The 20,330-nt window shown below is 42.2% G+C and overlaps 1 protein-coding gene across 2 annotated transcripts in view; it reads right to left on the reverse strand.

Moving 5' to 3' along the window:
* Positions 1-20,330, reverse strand: part of LOC134338229 (uncharacterized) — a 37,655-nt gene that overhangs the window by 15,190 nt on the left and 2,135 nt on the right. The window contains exon 2 of one of the 2 annotated variants that reach the window (XM_063033921.1): positions 1,679-1,765. The exons of the other annotated variant lie outside the window; for it this stretch is intronic. The gene's annotated coding sequence lies outside the window, so the exon portion shown is untranslated. The remainder of the gene's footprint in view (positions 1-1,678; positions 1,766-20,330) is intronic. 2 annotated transcript variants of the gene reach the window in all.

Below are 20,330 nucleotides of genomic sequence, written 5' to 3' on the forward strand. Positions count from 1 at the left end.
TCCATACCATATGTAAAGCCTTAGCCATCCTAGAAAAGTGATTTTGGAATGCTGGTCTCAAGAATGTATGCATAGAGGCTGGAATTGTCGCAGGGGGATCCATCAATGGAGTCCCTGATGGTAAACATTACAATCGTGCTGTCAGGGTCCACAAGTACATCTATGAAGCACTGATGAGACTCGCATGGGCAGAGTTCACACTGGGTTGAGGACGACGTTCCAGAGAGGAGTGGGATGATCAAATCTTCTTAGAAGATCATGTGAACAACATGGCCAGTGACTTGAACCAACTGAAGTTGAACAATCTGCTGCAAAGTCCACTCTTAGCTGAGCTGATAACCCTGTGGACAGACTTTCTGGAACACTTCAGTCACAACAATGGAGAGCTTTCCGCATTCTGGATACCTTGACAAGGTAGAGAACATAGTACTTGGGCTTCTGCGCGCCTCTCGTGAGGGGGACAGCGAGCCAACTACCAGGCTGGTATATGGAGAAGATGTTTGGAGAAGGACCCACAAGTGCCAAGCCCTGTTGAAGGAGGATTGAAGATGGAGAGAGAAGAGGAAGCTGAACAGTTGGTGGTGCACTGGATGGAAGGCCAGCCAGCACCCGATGCCGTCCTGGATCTACTGGCCTGTAACTGTCCAAGAAAAATGTTCGCTCCCAAGATGTATGCGTGTTGCAAGTAGCCTCGGCTGTACTGACATGTGTAGACTGGCAGACTGTGAGAACCAGGCATCCACCTCAGAGTGTGGAAAGTTCAGATGAAGATGTGGAAGACGTAGAAGACTTGGAAAATTATTATGATTATTAATAGATTATGAAAGTATGGAAAGCAACCTTTGATTAAATATATTCATTTTACAACCAGATGGGTCCTAGGTTATGGCTGTGTGGAACCCCACATTTGAATTATTGTACTGTAATTCTATATGCTATGACAAAAGCTTAAGATTGTTTTGATTTGATACAACAATATGGAAAGTATTGATAAAACTCCAGAAATCTCTCCAAATGAGGTTTTTTTTTTGCCTTTTGGGGGCGGGGTAACATTTTCTGCTGTACTGTTAATATGAAATTCCTGGAAGTGATTACTTATTTGAATTCCTGAATAAATTTTCCACAAATCCGTGTGATTATGTGTCCTAGGGTTTTTATTGACTTTTCCAAAATAAACAACATACAAATATTTTTCTAAAAATGAAATGATTCACTCTACTGAAATTGGGCACTGTACTGCGGGTGTCACCAATGACATAGTTTTCAATGTAGAATTTTATAACAACATTTGATGAAAAGTGCTTGAACTCAGCTATCATTGTGACAAATTTCAATGTTGAGGGATCACTGATGACAAAATACCACTAGGTTAAATATATATGTTGTACTTTATATTGGCCACTTTTCAGAAATGCTTATTTTAGGGTAGTGTTATAAAATGCACACACAAAGTTACCACTAGTGCAATGCTATCACATATTTTCTAACTCTAGAAATGTATACCTTGCCAAAAATCACTGAGCATTATTCCCCTCAGAAGGTACCGACCAACCCTACTAGCACACGGATTTCTCCTTTGTAATAGTAACACTCACTTCTGTCCCCTGATACTCTCAGATTTCAGCATACCACAGTCTTCCACAGTGAAAACCGATGTAAAATACTTAAGTTTGCCTACCATATCTTTGTCCTTCATTACTACCTCTCCCAGTGTCACTTTCCAGTGGTCCAATATCCACTCTCGCCTCCTTTACTCTTTATCTATCTGGGGGAAAAAGTTTAGTATTGTCATATATCTAAAAAAAATACTTTTGGTATCCACTTTGTTATTGTTGGCTAATAAAAATGAATTTTCATTTCATTTCTTTTGGTTGCAAACAAATAACAATAACTCAAACTTGGTAGATAACGTAACAATTGAGTAAGCAATTTTCAATTTTGGGTTTATAAGTTGAACTTTTTGCCTTTGATACCCATCTTTTAATTTGTATCCATCTCTGTTTAAGGAGGAGCCTGAGTGAATATTACACTTATCAACCTTGCTTCTTCTTCTTCTTCTTCGGCCCTTAGCTCACAGTGGAGCATAGGCCACCGACCTCCTGTCTCCATCGTCCAAAGTCAATGGTAGGGTTGGAGTTCATCAATGTTTCTGTAATCCATTGTGTCCACTGTACCAGGGATTAGTCTATACAGCTTTACCAAGATTGGTATGTGTTCCTTCATCCTACTCTTCATGAAGTCTACAATCAGCTCTTTCATCTTACTGGCATTGGGTGCATGGTTGTTGCTGCGACACCACTCCAATAGTTGGTATATCTCGCTCCTGTACGCCCTCTTGTATCCATCTACCAACAATGGTTGTATCATCAGCAAATTTATAGACAGTATTAGAGCTATAGCTAGCCACACCATCGTGGGTATAGAGCAGTCGGCTAAGCAAACACTGCTGAGGTGCACCAGTGTTGGATCTTCAGTGAGGAGGAGATATTATCACCAATCCCCACAGACTGTAGTCTTCCATTTAGGAAGTTGAGGATCCAATTGCAGAGGGAGGTACAGAGGCCCAAGTTCTGTAACTTGGGAGGTTTCAACCTTAATATATAAACAGCATCTCAAATCTAGAAGAGAATCCTTGATGCAATGATCATAGTTGTGTATTGGTTTGATTTACCTCCTGGATCTCCTGATGTGTACAAAAAGACTTCAGAATGGCATTCAAAGAGCAGCTGTAAGTTTTATTCTCATTTCCATATGGTGGTCTAAGTTTTCTTGTGAGAAGTTAATGATGGAACTGTGCTTTTTTAGTACATCGCAAAACAAGTTAAATATTACAAGCATTGGGTTTTGGACTGCAGGTTTTGAACTCTGGATCAAGGTCTCTTTGGGGGCTTTTGCTATTGCTTGCATGGTGGGGGGTGGGGATGCTGGTGCAAGGAGGGGGAGGGTCAATCCTGCTTCTTGTGCATGGGAGGTGGCGGGGGGCTTTGGGGTTCTAATGTTTCTGTCATTCATTCTTTAGGGTTTTGTTTTGTGGATGTCTGCAAAGAGTAAGGCTTGCAGGTTATATACTATATACATTCTATGATATTAAATTGAACTATTTGAGTAAATATATTGCTCAAAGGAGCAGATTATTGTGCCACTTAATCATTTTGGTTATACCCTTCCTCTAACTATAATGGGATTTGTGGAGATCATTGGCTCCCACTCTTGGATCTGAATGGCAAATTTTTGCTGGTAAGAGTATCAGGAAAAATGGAGTCAAGCACTAGTGAATGGAGTTTGAGATACAGATCAGTAGAATGGCAAAGCAGTCCTTAGCAGGTAGTCTTTCCTGCTGTTCACATGTTCCGAAAATTTTTAAAATAAAACTAGTTATCGATAGTACAAGATCTGACCTGTTAGTTTTTAAACTCCCTTGGTATGGTTTTCTTTTCAGCATTTGGAAAGATCCCAAAAGCTAATTTCAAATTAACTCACCTGAATAAGGGACAAAGGTGTAGCCTATTTAATGCCTGCAGCACAGCAGTATGATTGGAGCTAATAGTACCCATTCTTGTGTAACAGACAAAATTCTGGTTTCACACTGGATTTAAAAACTACAGTGGAATGGCAGAGTAGGCCTCAGTAGATGACTTGGATGTGATCTACTCCTGAAAGCACAGATGTAGCTCCTCGTTACACCTGGAGGCCAAACACTACTCTGCAATTCCCAGACTTGGCAAAGCATTCCCCTGTGATCATTAACCTGTTGTGTACACTTCATTAGTATTATCTTCCTGAAGCTGGCAACCTGCCATCATCTTTCTGTTAGTCTCACGAGGCATGTGCAACGTGTTCAATAGAGGTGCAGCCTTTCTCCAGACCCCATTCTCAACTGATTCAACAGTACTTATACCATTCTGCTATTTTGGAACATGCTAGAACAGTTTTGCCTCAAAATAAAATTTTTAACCTTTCTGATATATATAGGTAAGTAGTTCACTTAGTAAGGAAATTGAAAGCAAGATACAATAACTTTTGTTAATAAAGCTGTTGAGTAAACCAGAAACAACTTCCTCAGCTAAAATGTGCAAAATAAAATCAGAATTTTAAGTTTTGGCATCAAAGTTCCAAGTAAATTTATCATCAAAATACATATGTCACCATTTCCAACCCTGAGATTCATTTTTCTGGGGGCATATTCAATAAATCCATAATGGAATCAATGTAAGACAGCACCAACAGGGTGTTCAACCGGTGTGCAAAAGATAACAAACTGTGCAAATACAACAAGAAAGAGATAATAATAAGCAATAAATATCGAGAACACACAATGAAGAGTCCTTGAATGTGAGTCCATAGGTTGTGGGAACATTTCAGTGATGGGGCGAGTGAAGTTGTCCCTTTGGTTCAAGAGCGAGATGGTTGAAGGGTAATATCTGTTCCTGAAACTGGTGCTGTGAGACCTGAAGCTCCTGTACCACCTTCCTGATGGCAGCAGCGAGAAGAGAGCATGACCTGGATGATGGGGGTCCCTGATGATGGATGCAACTTTCCTGTGACAAAGCTCTATGCAGATGTGCACAATGGCGGGAGGGCTTTGCCCCAGATGGACTGGGCCACTTCCACTACTTTTTGTAGGCTTCTCCACTCAAGTGCATTGGTGTTTCTGTACCGGGCTGTGATGCAGCCAATCAATATATTCTCCACTACCCATCTATAGAAGTTTGTCAAAGTTTTGGATGTCATGCCAAACCTTTGCTGACTCCTAAGGAAGTAGAGGCATTGCTGTGCTTTAAATAGGGTAGTAGTTTGATATTCAAATTGCTTAAGTCAGCTGAGTCAGTACTGTTGATGAAATTTCTTTTAGTTTGCAATAAACTAAATGACCAGTTATCTGTGGCTTATCAATTTCAACATTATTGCGCTTTGATTTTTTTTTTGTGTGCTAAAGGTCGATGATCAAAAGTTATTGCACAAACTCATTTAGTAGCTGGGACCTGATTGGAGAAACAATGGCAAGGAGGGGTTGGTGGTGTTGAGAAGGATGCTGTGGTAGCAGAAACGATTATTCAGAGATTGGCCTGGCTTTGGGTAAGCTTAACATCACAGTTCCTTTGTGCTGCTTATAGGGTACCTGAATATCAGTCCATAAGTTGATTCATCTTTCCATAACCATAATTGTTGGCAACTTTTTTTCCTACAGAAGTGGTTTGCCATTGCCTTCTCCTGGGCAGTGTCTTTACAAGACCGGTGACCCCAGCCATTATAAATACTCTTTCAGAGATTGTCTGCCTGGCGTCAGTGGTCGCATAACCAGGACTTGTGACATGCACCAGCTGCTCATACGACCATCCACTACCTGCTCCCATGGTTTCATATGACCCTGATTGGAGGGAGGTTGGGGGATAAGCAGGTGCTACACCTTGCACAAGTGGATGGAAGGAGCACTTTGCATCTCCTTCGTGGAGACATATCTCCACCCCGCCACTCAGCCTTAAGAGTACACCGATTTTTAAGACTTTGGACCATCTCCTGCTGTTATATGAATATATCTTTCAACAATTTTTGGTAGCTCTATCCTAGATGGGGAGAGACCTGAAAGAGATGTACACAGTTGAGGTGTTGGCAAGGCAGGTATAAGAAATCCTATATACGGTGCAAAGACCGTTGGAATAGCTTCCATGCCCAGTCCTAATCAGTAGCTCCTTTAAGAAATGGAGCTTAACTTAGTCAGTACATCAAGTAGTCAAGTCACCCATGAAAACAGAGCAGATGGTGATTCTGTAAGGTGGTAAACACTAAGATTAGTGCAGTCTGCCTCCTGAAATCAATAGCCTGCCCTATTTTGAATGGTCATTATTAGGGTGATTTCTGGAGTTAGGGTATATAACAAATAGTAGTCTCAACAGCAACCAAATATCAGATCTGAATGTGGATTGTAGATCGAATTTAAAATGCAGCTTTGAACGATAGTCTTCCTGGAGCTGCAGACTGGAATTGATTGCAAACCAGACAATGTTGATTAACATTCATGTTGGGTGTTTGGAGTCTGGGTGTGAAGGAGTTGTTTGAAAATTGAGTGTAATTTGAAGGAAGCATTGTAACTCTAGAATTGTCCTGCTGTTACTTTTGATCTTTAGCATATAAAAATGTCATATATAATATTGGGTTGGAAGCCAGTTCCTCCAAGAGTGTCTCGAGTGCTGAATAAAACACTTCCATATCCACTAGTTTCTGTGTCTCGCCAGTGACTTTGTTCAGTTACAACAGTCACATGCCAAGTACACACTTTGATCCCAGTACACATTTGCCAGTGCTGCCCAGTTTTGACCCCATGACCTAGCTTATGTTATTCCCTAACATAAATTAAAAACTGACCAATAATAAAATAAAATATATCTGGTTATTGACTTCATTTTTTTTTGTGAAGCTTCTTTATATAGATTAGCATTGTGTATTCTCCATGTTACACTAGTAACTATTGTTCCAAATCTCTGATATAAATTGCTATGGGATAGCCTGAGGATGTGAGAGGTGCTATAGAAATGAAGCTCTTCCTTTGTATCCCTTTCATACTTCAAGCTGAGTTGAAACTAACTCTGAAATAAAGTCAATGAATTTCAGATAGAGGCTCTAAATATCATTGTGCAGGTTTTGGAATGTATTATTCTGTGATTTAAGGTTGGGGCTATTGAGCAGCATGGTAGCATGTTGGTTAGCACAGTGCTTTACGGTACAAGTGACCAGGGTTCAATTCCCGCCACTGCCTGTAAGGAGTTTGTACATTCTCCCCGTGACTGTGTAGGTTTCTTCCAGGTGCTCCAGTTTCCTCCCACAGTCCAAATGTGTACCGGTTGATAGGTTAAATGGTCTTTGTAAAAATTGTCCCATGATTAGGCTAGGGTTAAATCAGGGGTTGCTGGCCAGCGTGGCTCAAAGGGCCAGAAGGGCCTATTCCATGTTATCAATGAATAAAGAGAGCTGCCCTATGGTAATAAATGAAAAAAAAAATTCAAGTTAATGTTATCCCTTGTATCTTTGGTAACTCACAGCTAAATCATTATTGCCACAGTTGGTATCCTGAAGGAATAATCCTGTCTTTTTCATCAACACAAAGGAGCTTTTTTAGCATTTAAATGAATTAGTGACCTCAATACCAAGGATAACTCACCAGAAGCAAATTAGGCAGGAGTTCAATAGAATGATGCGTGGAAACACCTCACGATGAACACTGCCTCTAAGATGTTCAGAGTTGTGCTTGTGGTGTTTAGAGGTGGGCTGCCTGTCAGAAAACTGGGGCTGAGAATAATACACCCTGACAGACTGGAAGTTCTGTAACACTATTATCTCATGGCTGCAATGTAAGATTTCTTCAGGCAATATCAGCACCGCCAAGGGAAAGTTGTTGAGAAGGACAAGGCTTAGCTCTTTAAATGGTCTGAATTTAAATGATAAGACCACAGACATTGTCAATATAATACTTCAAATTCCAACAAAATGCCTAACATCGTGAACACGGCATATCAGCCCATAGACCTGCCACATTCTCTAGATGTAAGCACACAATCAAACCTCTGCTGCAGGTGATCAAATGCAACCTGTGCCAGGAGACTGATAATGGAATACACTGAACCCCCACTCTGCAATCCCATCCCTTACTTTGGAAGAGACACTCAGACCAGTGTAGGAAGGATGAGAAGGAGAAATCAGATTTATTTATGTAGAGGTTGGAGAGAGTTCAAAGGGGGTTCACGAAAATGATTCTGGGATTGAAAGGGTTGTCCAGTGAAAAATGTTTGATGGCTCCGGGCCTCTACTCATTGGAATTCAGAAGAATGAAGGGTGACCTCATTGAAACTTATAAAATGTTGAAAGACCTGGATAGAGTGGATGAGGAGAGAATGTTTCCTATGGGCCGAGAGTCTAAGACCAGAGAACACAGCCTCGGAACAGAGGGATGTCCTTTTAGAATGGAGGTGGAATTTCTTTAGCCAGCGGCAACCTGGAATTCATTGCCACAGACAACTGTGGAGGCCAAGTCATTGGGCATATTTAAGGCAGAGGTTGATAGATTCTTGATTAGTCAGGGCACGAAGGGATACGGGGAGAAGGCAGGAGACTGAGGCTGAAAGGAAATGGATTGACCATGATGAAATGGCGGAGTAGAATCAATGAGCCCATGTCTTATGGTTTTATTATCACTGACTTATGATGTGAAACTTGTTGTTTTGCAGCAGCAATACAGTACAAAGATACAAAATTACATAAACACTAAAGGTTCTCAGCCTGAAATGTCGACTGTTTATTTCTCTCCGTTGATACTGCTGCCTGACTTGAGTTCCTCAAGCATTCTGTGCATCTTGCTATAAAATCACAATTACTAAAAATAACTAGTGTAAAAGAAGAACAACAGAGGAGACAGCATGCAGAGTTTTTCTCAATGTTGTCGTACAACCATCCACCACCTTCTCCCATGGCTTCAAGCGACTCTGTTCGGGGAGCTAAGCAGGTGCTACACCTTGTCCAAAGGTAACCTGCAGGCTAGCGGAGGGAAGGACCACCTTACACCTCCTTTGGTGAAAACAGATCTGCACCGCGCCACAATATATGTTTATATACCAAGTTAAATAAGTAGGGCAAAAAGAGGGGAAAAATAGGTAGTGTTCATGGGTTCAATGTTCATTCAGAAATCTGATGGCAGTGGGGAAGAAGCTATTCCTGAGATGTTGAGTGTGTGCCTTCAGGATCCTGTACCCTCCTCCCTGATGCTAGCAATGAGAAGAGGGCGTAGCCTGGATGAAGGGGGTCCTTAATGTTGGCAGGGATGGAGATGTATCTCTACCAAAGGTGGGCAGAGTGTAGCATCTTAGCACACCCCCCAAGCAGGGTTGCATGAAGTCATGGGAGCAGGTGGTGGATGGCAGTATAAGCAGCAAATGCATGTCACAAGTCTCCGGCTTATTTTGATCCTGTGCACTTATACTCCCCCTCCCCCATACCAGATGGTGAAGCAGCCAGTTAGAATTCTCAACATGGTAGATCTGCAGAAATGTGCGAGTGTCTGGTGACACACCAAATCTCCTCAAACGCCTAATGAAATGCAGTCAATGATATGGACCAAACACTGGCAAGCAGGACTAGTTTAGATGGATACCTCGACTGTCATGGACCAGGTGGGCCAAATGGCCTGCTTCCATTGCTATATGATGCTCTTGTTATCTTGGTCATTGAAAGATGTAGGAGTCACACATCTACCTTCTGTCCATTGGAGCTCTGTATCTATTTTGTCTGTATTGTATTTTCGTGGCGTGTTTATTATGGAAATCCGCCATGTGGTTTGGGGTGTGGGAGAAGCAAATGAGTTAGTTTACTCTAGTTGAAAGGGGTAAGCTATGGAATGATTTTTTTTTGTGTTGACCCTCTAATTTAGTTCAACCACTTACTATGGTAACGCTTACGTTAATTGGAACATTATTAGACTGCTTAAATACGCTGGAAGTAACTTGGAAAATGTGTAGGTCTAGTGGTTGATGGTTTGGTTGACTTCTCTGATGTTGGCAATCATTTGCAAATGTCACCATTGAAAATTAATGCTGAGGTCACTAATTAGAACACTTAGCTATGCTGATTTGAACACTAAAATCACTACATCACTGATTTAGTTTTGACAGTTTTTTAATTGTTATAAGATTGTTTGTCTTTGGTTTCATAATAAAGGATTGGACATGCTTCAACTTTAGAACTTTGTTACTTGGAAGCACGTCATAGCGTCGAACTCCTGGCTTAGTCTGTTGGTGATTCTGGTTTGTTTTAAAGTAACCACTACAGAAGGATTAGCACATTACAGACAGCAAATTTATGGAACAAGCATCATGCCCAACCACCAACTCTACACTATTCTACAAAGTTTCAATTTGTGGGGTGCAGCTCAAGTAGAAAAGGTTCAGGATTCCTGCCCTAGGCTGGGTCAGCTTGGGTTCCTGATGGGTGTTGGACAGCACTGGCCAATAGTGACCATTGCTTCCCACCAACGAGTCTGTAATTGATGAATAGGTAGGAACTATGCCAACACATTACCCAGGACTGCTGACACAAATAGAATCAGGTACAGACATGTACAAAGTGCTACTCCCCCAACAGCAAACAGGACACCCAGAAGTTAACCAACGGCCCAAAAGGGTGAACACAACGTGATCATATGTGTAGGAGCCATGTGTTTATTTTCTGTCTGTACTGTATTTTGTGTTGTGCTTTTTATTACAGATTATGGTAATCTGTCATGTGGGTTGGGGTGTAGTAGTATAGTCACGTATTCCCGCTTTGTCCTCATTAGTTTGGGGGCAATGAACCAGGGAATTGATTTTTTTTTTGTTGAACGCTAATTTGGTTACACTACCTTCTTTGCTAATTCTGATATTGCTAAATTTTACCGTCCGTCTTTGGTTTCATAGTAAAGGATCGAACGTATTTTTTTTGACTGGGAACTCAGTTATTTGGAAGCGCATCACACAGTGTTAATTCTCTCAGCCAGTCAGCCTCTGTTTTTTTTTGTTTGTTTTTCAAACAGCCGCTGCAGTATGTCATGCAATGACCTCCTTAAATAGCACTGATGAAAGCTCCAGTCTACCTGTTAGCACCAGGTGATGTTCAGCCCAGCCAACCAGACACCAAGACAAACTAGAATCAGAGTCCTAATTTGTAATCCTCAGTGATCTAGAGCAGCCCCATCAAATATGAAGGAGAGTGGGCATCTAGATCTTGTATCTTATAGAAACCTATAAAATTATGAAAGGCATAGAGGCAGGAAAGTTGTTTCCACTGGTAGGTGAGATTTGAACTAGGGGACATAGCCTCAAGATTCGGGGGAGTAGATTTAGGACAGGGATGAGGAGGACCTGCTTTTCCCAGGGAGTGGTGAATCTGTGGAATTCTCTGCCTAATGAGCAATGGAGGCTACCTCAGTAAATCTATTTAAGACAAGGTCGGATAGATTTTTGTATTGTAGGGGAAGTAAGGATTATGGGGAAAAGGCAGGTACGTGGAGATGGGTCCATGGCCAGATCAGTCATGATCTTATTGAATGACGGATCAGGATTCCTGCTCCTATTTCTTATGTTCTTACAACAGAAGAAGAAAAAAGTCTTAATGCCCCAATGTATTAAACATGACTTCAGTGAAATGAGAAAGCAGTATTTTTATCTGGTTTCTCTTTGCAGTGAACAAATTACATCTCCCCCGCCCCCCACTTTATTCTCCACCCTGATCTTTTACTTCTCAGCTGCCTATTACTTCTCCCCCTTATTATTTTCTTCACTCTGGCCTCCTTCCTCTCCTCACCTGCCTGTCACCTCCCCCTGTTGCCCCTCCTCCTCTGCTTTCTCCTATTGCCACACTCCTATCAGATTCCTTCTTCAGCTCTTGACCTTTCCAGCTAGCCTCCATCTTCCCCCCCCCCCCCAACATCTTTTTATTCTGGCATCTTCTCCCTTTCTTCTCAGTCCTGAAGAAGGGTCTCGGCCTGAAACGTTGGCTGTTTATTCATTTCCAAAGAGGCTGCCTAACCTGCTGAGTTCCTCCAGCATTTTGTGTGTTGCCTTGGATCTCCAGCATGTGCAGACTCTGTCATGTTTACATTTTTATCTAACAATCTTGTTTCCTCACGATGTTACTAAGCTGAGGGGATTCATTCCACTGAATTCAATTCACAGCTGGTATGCTAACCGGCTTTAACACTTCACCCAACAATTTTCCTCATCGTCTGAGTACACAATAATCTCCTTTTCACTCGTATCTCTGTCACCCAATAAATGATAAAAATCTATCTACCCTTGGAGAACAAAGAATATATTTCAAAAATATATTGGCATCTGATGTGAAATGCTTATTAACTGCTCAGGGTTTTTGAATAATGAGCAGTGTTTATCACAGCACAATTATTTTTCCCTACAAAAGCACAGCTGGTGATTGACAGAAAGTACAAACATATTTTGCAATGCACTGAGGGAATTCGCTCCGTAGCGATGGTGCTTAATGGTGGTGCACAATTCCGTGCTGAAACAGATGATCTATTGTTCTGCTGCTCCTGCAGGTAATGACAGTGAGATCTTTAACATCAAATCCCCTCTGGATTCACCTGCAGCACTGCTGGCTCTGGGGATGCCAGCCTCCATTACATCTCTTGTGGTTTGACTGCACTTCGTCAGACATCCTGACAATATTTTGCACTTTTCTTTGACAATTTGTTTACTTGGAGATATTCAATTGTTCTGCAGTCTCATCCCATTGATTGGGAACATTCCATTATCCCACTTTTAACCCCTTTATTCATTAATCCAGTGCCTTGTTCCTAATGGTGTCAATTAAAGTGCATTTGGTAAAGCTCTTTCAAATTGCCTGGTCCTATCCCAAGGGGCTCGATGCCAGTTATCTTTTAAAGCCACAATTGCTAAGATTTAAGACTTCTGAAAACGAGAATCCACATCAAATGAATCTGAACAGAAATATTCAAGATTGTAATTGTAACGCCCTGGGAAAGGTTTCACTGCTGATGTAATGGCCTTTCTGTAGGAGTAGTGCTTGGGTTGCGGTTAGAAATAGCAGGTGCTTTGGAATGAGGGCTGTCCAGTGAGGGGGGGGGGTGTTTTCGTGCTGTGTGCCTGACACCGAGGTTATCTGGGTCTTGTCTTTGGCGGAGGATGGAGAGAGAAGATGCCAGAAAGGAGAGGTCGTAGGCACCAGAAAGGGGTGGACTTGGAGTGGGGTCAGGAGTCGATGGAGGACCAGCAGAAGGGAAACCGTGAGCTCCAACTAGTGCACATTGGACTGTTTCATTAAAATGGGCCTTTTTCTTTACTAACCCTTTCATCAAACTAAGGATTATAAAGCTAAATCCTTCAATTGCATATGGCGTACTATCTATTATTTCATGGTACTGATTTGTAAAGAGAACACATCACACAGCACCCACACAAACAAGAGGTTTTGCACTTCAAATTTCACACATTTGGCAGGGCCAGAGATTGTCTTCCCTGGACTAACGCCGCCAACAGAACCTGAGGGTTATATAATGAACACACACACAATGCTGCAGGAACTCAGCAGGCCAGGCAGCATCTATGGAGAAAAGTACAGTTGACATTTCAGACCGAGACCCTTCAAATTCCTCCAGCATTTTGTATGTGTTGCTTGGATTTCCAGCATCTGCAGATTTTCTCTTGTTTGTGACAAGATTGTAATGAGCTCAGTCCACTATAGGAACTGTTTAATACATTATTTCACTCAAAGCTGTCATGCAGCAATTTAACAGTTCTTAATGTTATGATTTTTAACCCTTCTTACTCTTCCTTTCCAGTCCTGATGAAGGGTCTCGGTGCGAAACAGACTGTTTACTCTTTTCCATAGATGTTGCCTGGCCTGATGAGTTCATCCAGCATTTTGTGTGTGTGTGTGTGTGTGTGTGTGTGTGTGTGTGTGTTGTTTTGGACTCCCAGCATTTGCAGACTTTCTTATGTTTGTAGCATAACTGTTCAGTCTAGTGTAGTTCTAACATAGAATAGAAACATAGAAAATTTACAGCACATTACAAGCCCTTTGTGCCGACCATGTAACCTACTCTAGAAGCTGCCTAGAATTTCCCTACCGCATAGCCCTCTATTTTTCTAAGCTCCATGTACCTAAGAGTCTCTTAAAAGACCCTACTGTATCCGCCTCTACCACCTTTGCTGGCAGTGTATTCCACGCACCCACCACTCTCTGTGTGGAAAAACTTGTCTCTGACATCCCCCTTGTACCTACTTCCAAGCACCTTAAAACTATGTCTCCTAGCCTTAGCCATTTCAGCCCTGGGAAAAAGCCTCTGACTATCCACACGATCAATGCCTCTCATCGTCTTATACACCTCTTTCAGGTCACCCCTCATCTTCTGTCGCTCCAAGAAGAAAAGGCCAAGTTCACTCAACCTATTCTTATAAGGCATGCTCTCCAATCCAGGCATCATCCTCGTAAATCTCCTCTGCACTCTCTCTATAGATGTGGATACCAAAACTGAACACTGTACTCCAAGTGGGTCTAAGGTCTTGTATACTTGTAACGTTACCTCATGGCTCTTGAACTCAATCCCACAGTCGATGAAGGCCAATACACCATACGCCTTCTTAACAACACTGTCAACCTGCACAGCAGCTTTGAGTGTCCAATGGACATGGACCCCAAGATCTTGCTGATCCTCCATACTGCAAGAGTCTTAACATTAATATTATATTCTGTCTTCAAATTTGACCTACCGAAATGAACCATTTCACACTAACCTGGGTTGAACTCCATCTGACACTTCTCAGCCCAGTTCTGCATCCTATCGATGTCCCGCTGTAACCTCTGACAACCCTCCAGACTATCCACAATGCCCCCAACTTTTGTATCATCAGCAAACTTACTAACTCACCCTGTTACTTCCTCAACCAGGTCATTTATAAAAATCACAAAGAGGAGAGGTCCTAAAACAGATTCCCACGGAACACCACTGAGTGTCCTCCATATAGAATTCGAACCATTCACAACCACCCTTTGCCTTTTGTGGTCAAGCCTATTCTGTATCCACAAAGCAAGGTCCCCGTGGATCCATGCCTCATTACTTTCTGAATGAGCCTGCATGGGGAACCTTATCGCCTGCCTTACTGAAATCCATATACACTATATCCAATGCTCTACCTTCATCAATGTGTTTCGTTACATCCTCAAAGAATCCAATCAAGTTCGTAAGACATGACCTACCCTTGACAAAGCCCTGCTGACTATCCCTAATCAGATTATGTCTCTCCAAATGCTCATAAATCCTGCCTCTCAGGATCTTCTCCAACAACTTGCCCACCACTGAAGTAAGACTCACTGGTCTATAATTTCCTGGGTTATCTCTACTCCCTTCCTTGAACAAGGGAACAACGTTTGCAACCCTCCAATCCTCCAGTACTTCTCCCATCCCTATTGATGCAAAGATCATCGTCAGAGGCTCAGCAATCTCCTTCCTCGCTTCCCACAGTAGTCTGGGGTATATCTCATCCGGTCCCAGCGACTTATCTAACTTAATACCTTTCAAAAGCTCCAGTACATCCTCTTAATGTCTATATACTCAAGCACTTCAGTCCACTTTAAGTCACCCCCACAATTGCCAAGATCCTTTTCACTAGTGAATACGGAAGCAAAGTATTCATTAAGTACCTCCGCTACTTCCTTCGGCTCCATGCATATGTTTCCACTCTTGCTCCTGATTTGGTTCTATTCTCATATGGCTCGTCCTCTTGCTTTTCACCTACTTGTAGAATGCCTTGGGATTTTTCTGAATCCTGCTCACCAAGGCCTTTTCATGGCCCCTTCTAGCTTTCCTAACAATTTCATTCTTGAGCTCCTTCCTGGCACCCTTGTAATTTTCTACAGCTCTAACAGTACCTAGTTTCTTGAACCTTTCACAAGTTTTTTTTTCTTCTTAACTAGATTTTCTATATCCTTTGTACACTGCTTCTACATTATATTTGTAACACCCTGGGAGAGGTTTCACTGCTAATGTAATGGTCTTTCTGTAGTTGTGTTTGGGTTATGGTTAGAGATAATGGGTGCTTTGGAATGTGAGCTGGGTCCTGTGTTTGGCAGGAGATAGAGGGAAGACACTGGAGACACCTGCTCGTAGGATTTGACCCGGTGGGGGACTGTGATTCAAGGGAGCAAGGTGCCACAGTCGACTGAGGGTTGGTGAATATTAGTTTTGGAAGAGTTGAGCTCCAACTTGTGCCCATTTGACTGTTTAATTATAATAAGCCCTTTTTGTTTTTTTCTCTCTTTATTAACCCTTTAGTTAAGATTCATAAATATAATTCCTTTAATCAAATACATTGTGCTGTCTGTTATTTCTTGGGACTGAGTTGTAACAGGGTAGCAAATTACACAGCATCCACACAAACTGGGGTTTGGTGTGGGAGAGCTGTCTCAATCTCGTGGGTTTGGCAGGACCGGAGTGTGTATTCCCTGGACTTCCGCAGCCAAGGAAACCAGCGGGGTTTCACGTTTTTCCACAATCTAAAATAGAATGATTCAAATAGATGAGTTGGCAGATGGAAAGTAATCTCAAAGAGCACAAGGTAATGCATTTTGGTGAGTCAAATAGTGGTAGAGCATGTATGATAAATAGTAGGGTGCAATGGAAAGCTGATAAACGGAGATCTTGGGGTAGCAACAAGGTAAACGGGGTGGTGAAGAAGGTGTATATCATGTTTGTCTTCTTGAGTCACGGCAAAGAATATAAAAGTTAGATTTTCTATAAAACACTGGTTAACCTGTATCTGGAGTATCATGTGCCGTTGTAGTCACCACACTGTAAAAATGGTTGTGTTAGAAAGAGTGCAGAAGAGGTTCCTCAGATAGTTGCCCGGAATTCAGTCATGGGTAGAAATTGGATAGGCTGGTTTTGTTTTCCCTACAGCAAAGAAGATCAGGAGTGACTTGACAGAGGTGGGATAGAGTTGTGGGATAGACGATCAAATCAAAAACAAGTGCATATATTTAAGATCAACTGTGTCATGGACGGCCCGAAGCTCGACTGCAAATGGAGGAGGATTGGGCACGGGGCTAGCAACTCCATCCTGTAAAAGCCCAGTGCTACAGAAATGCCAACAGAAGCTCCAAAGCGCTCATCCCTGAGAGAGGAAAGATACACCAAGAAGATGGGCTACACCTGGAGATAACATGAAAGGCTGGCCCAGGACAGAAGACTCCGGCAAGTTGCTGTCGGTGGCCTCTGCTCCAGTATGGGTGATGAGCTGAAGAAGAATATATTGAAGATTAGAGGAGGAGCTTTAAAGAAGATTTGCAACGAAATTTGCTTCTACATGGATATTTTGAACTCTCTGCTACAGGAGATGGAGTCAGGTACAATTACTGCATTTAAACAGGCACTGAAATAGAGAAGACATAGAGAGACATGGACCTAGTGTGGACCATAACAAATGGAATTAGTATAGAATGGGCCCATTTCTGTGTGTATAGCTCTAACTTTGTATCACTCACTGTAATGGCCTTTGGGTTGTTGTAGAATACACTTAAATTCTATCCTCTCTTTATAAATGCATTTTTGTTCTGGGTGATGATTATTTTGCTGAGTTTAGAAGAAATGGCAGTATAGTTCTATGTACGGTACCATGCAAAATTCTTAGGCACACTTACAATATATAGCTAAGGTGCCTAAGACTTTTACACAGTACTGTAGTAATTTTATCTATTACACCCTACTGCTGACATATGTGAGTGATAATAAATCTGATTCTTATATGGGTCTCTATTGTGGACTGAGAGTGGGAAGGGGGCAGGGAGAGGGGAGTCATGCTTGGGAAAAGGGGAAGGGAGAGGAGAGGGGAGAGAGCAGGAAGCACCAGAGAGACATTCTGTAATGGTCAATAAACCAATTGTTTGGAATCAAATGACCTTGCCTGGTGTGTCAGGGCTGGGTGTGTCTGCACCTGTGCCACCCCCAGCTCCGTCTCTGGCACTCCTTCTCTGCCACCTGTCTCATGCCCCTCCTGCAGCACTCCAGCCTCGCCATTCCCAACATCCTTTGCTCCCAGCAGATTTACAAACTCGCTCCCTGGTCCATGTTGGCAAATACAGTACTGTGCAAAAGTCTTGGACACCCTAGCTACATATATATAAACCTAAGACTTTTACATAGTACTGGAACTAGAAAATAGTGTATTTCATTGCCTATGTTTGCTGCTTGAAAATTTTGTACACCAGCTATTTCCTGAATATTGTTGTTTAAAGCTGACGAAGAGAGCTTCTCAACAGCTACTGTCGGGAGAAGTGGAGGCAGAGATTCTCCATATTCCTGAAGAAAACAATTCAAATATTACCTGCCTCCAGTCAGTTCTGATGTGATATTTATTGGAAGGTTTACATATGCTTGTGAAATATTAATGTTTTTCTACAGCTAAAGCACTCTACCCTGTGGATAGCTGCATCCCTAGCTATTGGAAACATGAAACAGAATGTTTCAGTTTTTTCAAGTAGGAATTTCCCCAAGAAATTTCTGAAGGGGAGCTTGTCTGTTGCTCTTTTGTTTACAAACAGGGTTGGAAAACCCCATTTCTTAGAAATACTCTGAGGAAAACAGAAAAATCAAGTTTTTAGCATCTTTGGATGGGATTTCATACTCTTTTGGCAATGTCAAGGAATAAGAGTTTAAGAGAAGTTTGGATAGGTACATGGATGGTAGGGGTATGGTCCCAGTGCAGGTTGATGGGCGTAGGCAGTTTAAATGGTTCAGCATGGACTAGATGGGACAAAGGGCCTGTTTCTTTGCTGTACTCCTCTATGACTCTATTAAAAGAAAAGAATACTGACACTTTCCGATATTGGTACAGTGGAGCTGAAGATAAGTTTCAGCACTGATTCTCAATTTGGCATTTAAATCAGCCTGGTAGTTAAGAACTTCTACTAGTAAATATGGAATCGTTCACAAATCCAAAAGAGGAAGTGAACTAATATCAGAAATTGATAAGTAATTGCCAAGGATGGATTTAATTAACGAGAAGGGTTACAACAGAAGAACAAAACTCTAAGTTTTCAAAAAGAGTTAGAGGAAGCACAGATGATAAATTTCTGCCGATGCTGAAAGCGATTACAAAGACACTTCATGATGCAGTTGACTGTTCTGGACACTGGCAGTTCCAGTTCTGTACCCTTCTCATCCTGAGGCAAGTGACACTGTTCTGCACATGACTTTATGTTGACTCGGATGCAGAAGATTATTTCATCACCATCAGTCAGGGAAATTAAGTGATACTTTTAACCAGTTACTAATATCTTGCCGTATTGAACTGAACAACTTGGTTGATGCCCTAGATTTGCATTCCTTCATATGACTCCATATAAAGCATAGTTTAGTATTATTGGGAAGTCTACAAAGACCGGCTGTTGATTAGAACTTGTATGCCCTTGAACGAAAAATCCTACAAAAAGGAGTGGATACGGCCCAGTTCATCACAGGTAAAGCCCTCCCTACCACTGAGCACATCTAGAAGCAACATCCATCATCAGGGACCCCTGCTCGAACACCCTGGACAAGCTCTCTTCTTGCTGCTGCCATCAGGAAGAAGGTACAGGTGCTTCAGAGCTCTCACCACCATGTTCTGGAACAGTTACTACCCTCAGCCATCAGGCTCTTGAACCAAAGGTTCAACTTCACTGGCCCAATTGTTGTAATGTTCCCACAATCAATAGACTCACTTCCAAGGACTCTTCCTCTCATGTTCTTGATATTTTTTGCTTATTTATTTATTATTTCTTCTTTTTGTATTTGCACAGTTTGTTGTCTTCTGCACTTTGGTGCCGTTCTTCATGGATTCTGTTATGATTATTATTTTATAGATTTATTGAGTACGCCCGCAAGAAAATGAATCTCAGGGTTGCGTATGGTGACCTTGTGTAGTGGCTGTTGGCTTGCTATGTCTCAAGAGATTATCAAGTTCTAAGACCCCCTTACCTGCACGTCCTGGCGTTAAGTTGGTGAGCATTGCTCTCTGTGTAGTTTGACCCACTCCCAGCCCCTTCCTCACCTCATAGGACCTGATCATCTTCCAGGCATCAAAAATAGGCATTGTTGCTGATGTCAGTAATAATCAGTGGGAAATTAAAATGATCCATGCAGAGATTCAGGAGAGAAAAATAAAGTTCCCTCTGAATTGCCGGGTACAGGGTTCCCAACCCTGGAGTTCACAGACCCCTCGGTTAATGGTAGGGGTCTATGGCATAAAAAAGGTTGGGAACCCCCCGACCCAGTCCTTGTCTTCTTTTCTTTCCCTTTATCCCCCACTCCCCTCAGCCCATCAGATATTGTGGGCACAATTCATCCCAACAGATCGCGCCCCCCACCACCCCTCACCAGCCACACGTGCAGTGAGGGCTGAGCTGTATATGAGGGAGCGGGTGAGTAACAGAACTGATGTACAGATTTACATTTATTTATCACATGTACTTCAAAGCATTTGCTTAACAACCAACACATACAAACGATGCGCTGGGGGCAGCTCGCAAGTGCTGCCACACATTGTGTGGAGATGATGCAACAAGTTATACAGGACATTGCTGAGGCCTAATTTGGAGTATTGTGTGCTGTTCTGGTCACCTACCTACAGGAAAGATGTAAATCAGGTTGAAAGAGTACAGAGAAAGTTTACAAGGATGTTGCCGGGTTGGGACAACCTGTGCTATAAGGAGGGATTGAGTAGGTTAGGACTTCATTCCTTGGAATGTAGAAGATTGAGTTGAATGAGCCACCAGTGCAAGTGGTGCACGCAAGCTCGATT

Source organism: Mobula hypostoma, chromosome 26 (assembly GCF_963921235.1).
Source record: "Mobula hypostoma chromosome 26, sMobHyp1.1, whole genome shotgun sequence".
Lineage (NCBI taxonomy): Eukaryota > Metazoa > Chordata > Chondrichthyes > Myliobatiformes > Myliobatidae > Mobula > Mobula hypostoma.